Source organism: Musa acuminata, chromosome BXJ2-5 (genome assembly GCF_036884655.1).
Source record: "Musa acuminata AAA Group cultivar baxijiao chromosome BXJ2-5, Cavendish_Baxijiao_AAA, whole genome shotgun sequence".
Lineage (NCBI taxonomy): Eukaryota > Viridiplantae > Streptophyta > Magnoliopsida > Zingiberales > Musaceae > Musa > Musa acuminata.
The window spans coordinates 26792841-26801394 of NC_088342.1; positions in this window are offsets into that span (position 1 = coordinate 26792841).

Sequence of the window (8554 nt, forward strand, 5' to 3'; positions counted from 1 at the left end):
AATGTCCCAAGCATGATGCATTACTTGCTAAATTTTCTATCTTCAAAATTGCATGATGATAAAAATTTAATATTATGTTTTTCATGCAATGGTTTGAACCCATATAATAAACACATAAGAGTAGCTACTTCTCCTTTTTGTTGATGACATAGGGGGAGAAGTATATTGATGACTTCATGCATTGAATTAAATATTTTATATATTTGCATGATGGTTTAAATGGTTATCAGAACTAGTGATGAATGTTACTTGGATTTTGGATAATCCAAGTGTTCTATCAATGGCATATTGATAGGGGGAGTTTAGTTAAACTCCGGAGAGTTAAGGTTAACTCCTTTAGTCATCAATTAGTTGTCATCATCAAAAAGGGGGAGATTGTTGAATCTCGGATTTTGATGATGACAACTAATTGATTGTGTTTAAATGTTTGACTACATTTTGAGTGATACAGGTCTACTCGATCAGGATTAGACAATTAACGCAGGAGGAATTGACGTTGCGTCGGAGGAGATCACGTCAGGATATTGGATGGCAGAAGGCTTCGGGCGTCGGGCATCGAGCCAAGGAGAGCGAAATTGCGCCAAGGATATCGGGGTTGCGGAGGTCAACCGCCGATTGGGGAACAAGCCGCAAGAGAGGACGATGCACCGAAGAATCGGACGAAGCGCCAACCAATGACGTGCCGGGCAACAGAATGTCAATTTGCGTTATAATAATTGTCTAGATCAGAGTAGAGTGTTTGCTTGTGTGTGCAGGATTAACTACGATAACGACAAAGACATAAAGCAAAACAAAGTGCCGGAGTCAAGCGCGAAGGATTCGTTGGGAGTTCGAGAGTTCGACGGAAGTCCGAAGGTTCGTCGGGAATGCTGCCGGAACTAGCCGAGAATGAGTAGGGAGCTTGCCGAAGGGTTTTTCGGAAGCTTGCCGGAAGGTTCGTTGGAAGTTCGCGGAGCTCGCCGAGAAAGATCGGAGCTTACCAAAGAAGCTCGTTGGAACTCGCCAAGATCAAATCGTGAAGTCTAGGAGCTTGCCGGGAGTCCGCAGAATGGTTTCCGAGAGTTTATCGGAAGACCGTCGGAAGTTCGCTGGAAGCTCGCCGGAAGAAGTCTTGACTTGCGGACTTTGTAATAGCTTAGAAAATGTCTTTAAATTCGTAGTTAGCACGTTAATTAGGGTTAGGATTAGGTGTTAATCCTATAACCCAAGTAGGGGCCAATTGGGCCCAAGTTCGGACTAGTTTGGGGCAAGATTGAAGCCTAACTAGTGGCTGAAAACACTGTAGTTGGGCTGAAAACACTGTAGGCGGTGGCACCGCCTAGCTGGGCGGTGGCACCGCCCACCACCCGAGAGCTGGGCGGTGACACCTCCTGGCTGGGCGGTGGCACCGCTTGGCTGGGCGGTGGCACCTCCAACAGCGGGAACCCAAAGAGAATTCAAATTTTGAAGCCCAAATTTGAATCCTCTTGAGGCCTATAAATACCCCTCAAATCTCAGCTGAGAGAACAACTTTTTGAGCAGCAAGTGTTTGAGAGAAAAGCCTTAGAAAAGTGTTAGCTTGTCTTGTTTTCAATTTGCTAGTGTTCACCTCCTTCTTTCTTATTGAAAATCTGTAAGAGAGTGAACCGCTTGTAAAAGTTGTAAGAGGGGTATTCACCCTTCACTTTCAAGAGACTTGCTAGTGGAAGGTGGGAGCCTCATCGAAGAGGGGCCTCGCAAGTGGAGTAGGTCATTTGACCGAACCACTCTAAAAATCGGCGTAATCTCTGGTTTGCTTTTTATTATTGTCATTTACATTACTGCAAATCTTCTTACTGCTTTAGTTCCTTATTACTCTTGCTGCGCAACTTTAAGAACACGCCTTCAAGTTAAATTTCTCAAGTTTTGTTCTTAACATACGAAAGATTTTTTTTATTAAAACCGAAGTTTTAATCCGCTGCACTAATTCACCCCCCCTCTTAGTGCCGCTCCGATCCTAACAGAAGAGATTACTTATGCTGATCATGGTTTGTCTATTGTATTGCAGCGTAGTTTACAAGTGTCATATGTGGCCGACGATGAAAGTTGGGTGAGAAAAAATGTGTTTCACAATAAATGCACTTCTCTTGGCAAGGTGTGCTTGGTGATCATCGACAGTGGCAGTTTTGAGAACGTGGTTTCTTTGGAGATGGTGCAGAAGCTGAAGTTGGATACGATCCCTCATCCACATCCATACCAATTATGTTGGTTGCAAAAAGGAAATGACATCAAGGTAACTAAAAGATGTTTAGTTTCATTTTCTATTGGCAAGTATTATAAAGATAAAGTGTGGTGTGATGTTGCCCCTATGGATGCTTGTCATTTACTATTGGGAAGACCTTGGCATTATGATAGAAGAGTGTTGTATGATGGTTATAAACATACTTATTCTTTTAAAGTGAATGAAAAGAAGATTATCTTAGCTCCATTACAACCTTCCAAAATCAGTGCGCCAAAGAAGGAAGTTAGTGCTTTTATTTCTTATAGAGAATGCAGATATGAATTGGACAAGGGCAGTCATGTTTTGGCCCTAATGGTAGTAGAGGAGAACGAACAACATAAGGAGACACCGAAAATCATGCAACCAATCCTAAAAGAATTTCAAGATGTTATACCGGAAGAGATTCCACATGGCCTTCCACCTTTGAGAGACATTCAACATCACATTGATCTTATTCCGGGGGCTGTTCTACCTAATAAGGCTGCGTACAGAATGAGTCCTAAAGAACATGAAGAACTTCAAAGGCAAGTTGATGAATTAGTGAAAAAGGGGTTAATTCGGGAGAGCATGAGTCCTTGTGCAGTTCCAGCCTTGTTGGTGCCTAAGAAAGATGGTTCTTGGAGAATGTGTGTGGACAGTCGCACCATCAACAAAATCACAGTGGACTATCGCTTTCCTATTCCAAGGTTAGATGACTTACTTGATCAATTGTGTGGTGCTTGTATTTTCTCAAAAATTGATTTGAGGAGTGGCTATCACCAAATAAGAATGAGGCCCGGAGATGAGTGGAAAACAGCGTTTAAAACTAGAGAAGGCTTATATGAATGGTTGGTTATGCCATTTGGACTATCTAATGCTCCTAGCACATTCATGAGATTTATGAATCACATACTTAAGCCATGCATTGGAATATTTGTTGTAGTTTATTTTGACGATATATTGGTGTACAGCAAGTGTGAAGAGGAGCATATGAGTCATCTGAAAGAAATCTTTCTTATTTTGAGGCAGCAAAAACTTTATGCTAATCTAAAGAAATGTGATTTTTTTACTTCTAGTGTGGTGTTTTTGGGGTATGTTGTTTCAAAAGATGGAATCATGATGGATCAAAGTAAGGTTGAAGCTATTCTCAATTGGCCAACACCTGCTTCATTACATGATGTGAGGAGTTTCCATGGCTTAACATCTTTTTATAGAAGATTCATCAACAGTTTCAGCTCTATTGTCGCTCCAAACACCGAATGTCTGAAATGTGACAAATTCAAATGGACTAGTGAGGCTAACGATGCTTTTGAGCTTTTGAGCTTTTGAAAAGAAAGGTTACTGAGGCTCCTATCTTAGTTCTACCAAATTTTGATAATGTGTTTGAAGTTGAATGTGATGCATCTAATGTGGGAATTGGTGCTGTTTTGAGTTAAGATGGAAGGCCCATTGCATTTTTTAGTGAAAAGCTGAATGATACAAGAAAGAAATACTCTACTTATGATAAGGAGTTTTATGCGATTTATCGAGCTTTGTCTCATTGGAGTCAATATCTTCTCTCCAAGCCATTTGTTCTATATTCTGATCACGAGGCATTAAAGTTCATTAATCATCAACACAAGCTAAACAAGAGGCATGCAGCTTGGGTGGAGTTCTTACAATCTTACAACTTTACAATCAAACACAAATCTGGTGTTCAAAATGTAGTTGCTGACGCATTGAGCAGAAAGCATTCTTTATTATCAGCAATGGAAGTCAAAGTGGTTGGATTTGAAACATTCAAAGATCTATATGAGAATGATGTGGATTTTGGCTTGATATGGCAGAATTGCAAATTAGGTTCCTTTCAACAATTTTCGATCTTTGATGGTTTTCTTTTTCGAGCTAATGCTTTATGTATTCCAACTTGTTCTTTGAGACAAGTAATTCTAGCTGAAGCTCATGGTGGTGTTTTGGGAGGACATTTCGGTAGGGACAAGACTCTAGCTCTTGTTCAATCAAATTTCTATTGGCCTAAAATGTTCAGAGATGTGGATAGACATGTGAAGCAATGCCGATTATGTCATTTGGCAAAAACAAGAAGTCAAAATTTTGGGTTGTACACTCCATTGCCAGTGCCAAATGCTCCATGGGAGGATGTGAGTCTTGATTTCGGTTTGGGACTGCCAAGAACTCAAAGGAACAAGGATTCTATCATGGTTGTTGTTGATAGATTTTCAAAAATGTCTCACTTTGTTCCATGCAATAAATCAAATGATGCATCTCATATTGCTGATTTATATTTTAAGGAGATTGTTAAATTGCATGGTATTCCAAGAACTATGGTGTCTGATCGAGATTCAAAATTTGTTAGTTATTTTTTGAGAACTCATTGGAGGAAGCTGGGTACTTCTTTGAATTTCAGTAGCTCGCATCATCCACAAACCGATGGGCAAACTGAGGTAACAAACCAAAGCTTGGGAAATTTACTTAGAAGCTATGTTGGCAAGAATATTAAGCAATGGGATGTCATTCTTCCACAAATTGAGTTTGCTTACAATCGTTCTATGCATCATAGTATTGGTAAGAGTCCTTTTGAGGTAGTTTATGGTGCTAATCCTGCTGGTCCTTTGGACTTAATCCCTCACTCTATAACAAAGCAATTTAGTGGAGATGCTGATGAAAGAGCTAAGCAGATAAAGAAGCTGCATAAGGGTGTGAAAGCAACCATTGAGAAGCAAAATGAGAGGTACATGCATGCTGCCAACAAACACAGAAAACATATGGAGTTTAATGCAGGTAATTTGGTCTGGATTCATCTAAGGAAGGAGAGGTTTCTACCGGGCAAATTTGGAAAATTGAAACCGAAGGCTGATGGTCCATTCAAGGTGCTTAAGAGAATTGGCAGAAATGCTTATGAGATAGAGCTACTTGAAGATTACAGAGTATCCCCAACATTTAATGTGGCTGATTTGAGTCCTTTTTATAATCATGTTGATGAATCAAACGAAGATTTGAGGACAAGTCTCATTCAACCGGGGGAGATTGACACGGGAGTGTCTAATTTACTACAATCTGATTATTTGAGCCTTGATTATGATCTAGTATCTTTTTCAGTCAATAATGATGCCTCATAATCTTTATCTCAGCACACTCAAATATGACAGCTCATCAGCATATTCTTTGCACAAAATTAAAGCTGTTTCAAGGTGCTTTTCTTCAAGACAAAGGAATGCATTTAAGGAGTTGGTTGGCAGTTGTGAACATTTCTTCATTGCCAATGAGTGCATTAAAATAGTTGGTTAGCAGTTGTAAACACTTAATTTCGAAATTCCCTATGCATGAAGGGTTGTTTCATGCACTAGTATTTATTTTGGTGTTTAGGACTTAGAAAGGATTTTTTAGAAATTGATGATATCTGGGCAGAAGCTCTTAGAGAACCCCTTAAACTCTGTATCTCTTGGATGCGTCCTTGAGTGGTGAGTCTTTTATTTTCTAGTTCTGTATCCTCGTTTAATTTCCGTTGGGTGGTGAACTTTCTATATCCCATTGCGATTTTAAACTTGGTGGTGAGCTACTTTTCGTTTTTATCTAAGCTGCTTCATTAGTGCTTTTGGTATCAGTTCTTCCTTGTCTACTGTGACATTTTCTATCTGAACAAATTTTCCATCGGTGTTATTTGAAAATCCATTCTGCATTTTTACCCCCCCCGGTATCAACTCTCCTAGCTAGAGTCCTAACAGTTTTATATGAATGCTCCTCTCAATTAGGACTCTCCAAGCTAGAGTCCTAACAGAGGGACATTCTGTTAGGACTCTAGCTAGGAGAGTCATAATTGAGAGGGGCATTCATGTAGGAGGTGTTTTCTTATAGAAGAATTAGGAGTTGTAAGGGAATAGAAGTCTTGACTAGCAGTCCTACTAGGAGTTGGTTAGAAGTAAGAGTCTTAAATAGGAGTCCTATTAGGAGTTAGGGTTTAGAAGCCCTATAAATAACCATGTATTCCTTCTCTTTTCATAAGCAATAGATGAATCTTTTCTGCAGCCTTTGAGCAGCAACTTGGAGGGAGGAACCCCTATAGAGTTCCAAGGAGGCCGATCCCCTAAAGAGATCAACCCCAAGTTTAGAATCTGCAAGGGTTCTAACAAGATCATACAGAATTGCCTAGAGGTTAGAGAAAGATTAATCCTTTGCGAGCATATCTTCCACTTATTTGACCATGGATCATATAGAAAGATTAATCCTTTATAAGCAGGTGTCACAAGGGTTTCCTATAATCAATTTATTATGTATAAGATAAGATGAAGAATCATATAAAAAAACACAAAAACTACATATTGTTCGATATTTATGGGTTGGAACATCGACAACAGACATATCATTATATATATTGTTTGATATACCGCCTATTTTTTATTTGCTTGTTAGTGATACCGGAGAATATAGATCAATATACCACTTGGTATCTTGATATCATACCGGTACTTGAGAACTTTCTCTAAATACCCAACTTATCAAAGACAGATTGTCTCTCGTCATTTTTCCAACCTGCTTGATCAAGAACTAGATTCCAAACATGATGACCATTGCACTGAAAAATCAAGATTTGGCAACTCAATAGGCCATCAACATTTGTGGTCAAAAAAGCCTACTGTCCGTAATATAATTCTGTGACATTACTCAAAACATATTAGCAAGGTTTTTTTCAGATATTAATCGGATGATCTGATAAATATTTACTTGTTCGTCAGATACCAATGATCGTAGATGACAGAAAAAAAAAAGAGTGGATGCCATGCACAAGACTCCCGGCTGTGCAAGTCCAGAAAGGATAATATTCACAACCTTAGCTCTGAATTCAGAGAGATTATTTTCATGAATGCAACTCTATTTTCTCATGCCCCGAAAGAACAATTTATTACCATTAGATGATAACCGATGATATTGTAAAGAATTAAACGAAGAAGATAGAAAGATAAAAATTATAGAAGAAACTATTAAATGTATGAAATGTAATTGCATAGTTCATTTTGATAGTAAGCTCTTGATAGTTATTTATACATACTCAGCAGGGAGGATTTTTCTCAATTGCTTAGAGATTTACTCAATTGCTTAGAGATTTCCTTAACTGCCTTGAGGAAATCTTAATTGCTATCATGGCCCCATAAGATTGAGCTTCTATCAAAGATGTCGATCTTGGACCGATGAGATGAAAATAGTTTGCGGGCAAGAGGCTTTGTAAGTGAGTCTGCTAGTTGATCAACCATATGTACGTGAGAAAAACGGAGTTGATGTCTAATAACTTGATCTCGCACGAAGTGGAAGTCGATGGCAATGTGTTTCATGCGGGAATGGAACACTGGATTGGCACATAAGTAGGTAGCTCCAATATTATAACAATATATTGTAGGAGTAACTGTGGAGTTGACATTGAGTTCATTAAGTACATTTATGACCCAATTGAGTTCAGTAGTGGCGGTGGCGATGACACGGTATTCAGCTTCAGTTGTAGATCGTGCAACCATCTTTTATTTTTTAGAACTCCAACTGATTGAAGCATCTCCAAGGAAGACAATGTACCATGATGTGGATGTTCAATCATTAAAGTTCCCTGCTCAATCAGCATCAGTAAAGGCATGGAGATAGAGTGAAGCATTTTTGTGAAGAAAATTACCATGATTAAGAGTCCCTTTAAGATACCGCAAAATTTGTTTGACCGCAGACCAATGCGTAGTAGATGGTCGATACATGAATTGCGATAATTTATTGACGGCAAATGAGATATCTGGATGGGTGGGAGACAAGTACTATAAGGAGCGAAGGACTTGTCGATATTGAGTCAAATCTGTAACAGGGGTTCCATCATATAATTTAAGTGATTCACTAGTAGAGAGAGGAGTTGTAACCTCTTTCATATCTTGTATGTTTATCTTTGATAATAAATCTTGAATGTACTTTCTTTGTGATAGGAAGAGACCTGAAAATGTAAATGTTACTTCCACTCCCAAAAAGTAGCTTAAAGTTCCTAGATCTTTGAGGGAGAATCGATCGGCCAAGTGCTTTAGAAATGCTTGAGTCTTCAAAGGATCATTGCCTGTGACAATAATATCATCCACATACACCAAAAGATATAGTGTGCTTCTATTATGTTGGCAAATAAATAATGAGGCATCAAACTTGAAATTGATGAAGCCAATTGAGGTAAAAAATGAGCTAAACTCTATATACCAAGCCCTTGGAGCTTGACAAATCCATAAATAGCTTTTTGAAGTTTGCAGACATGCCTCGGATACTGAGGATGAACGAAACCAGGAGGTTACTTCATAAAGAAATCTTCAGTAAGCGACCCCTGTAAAA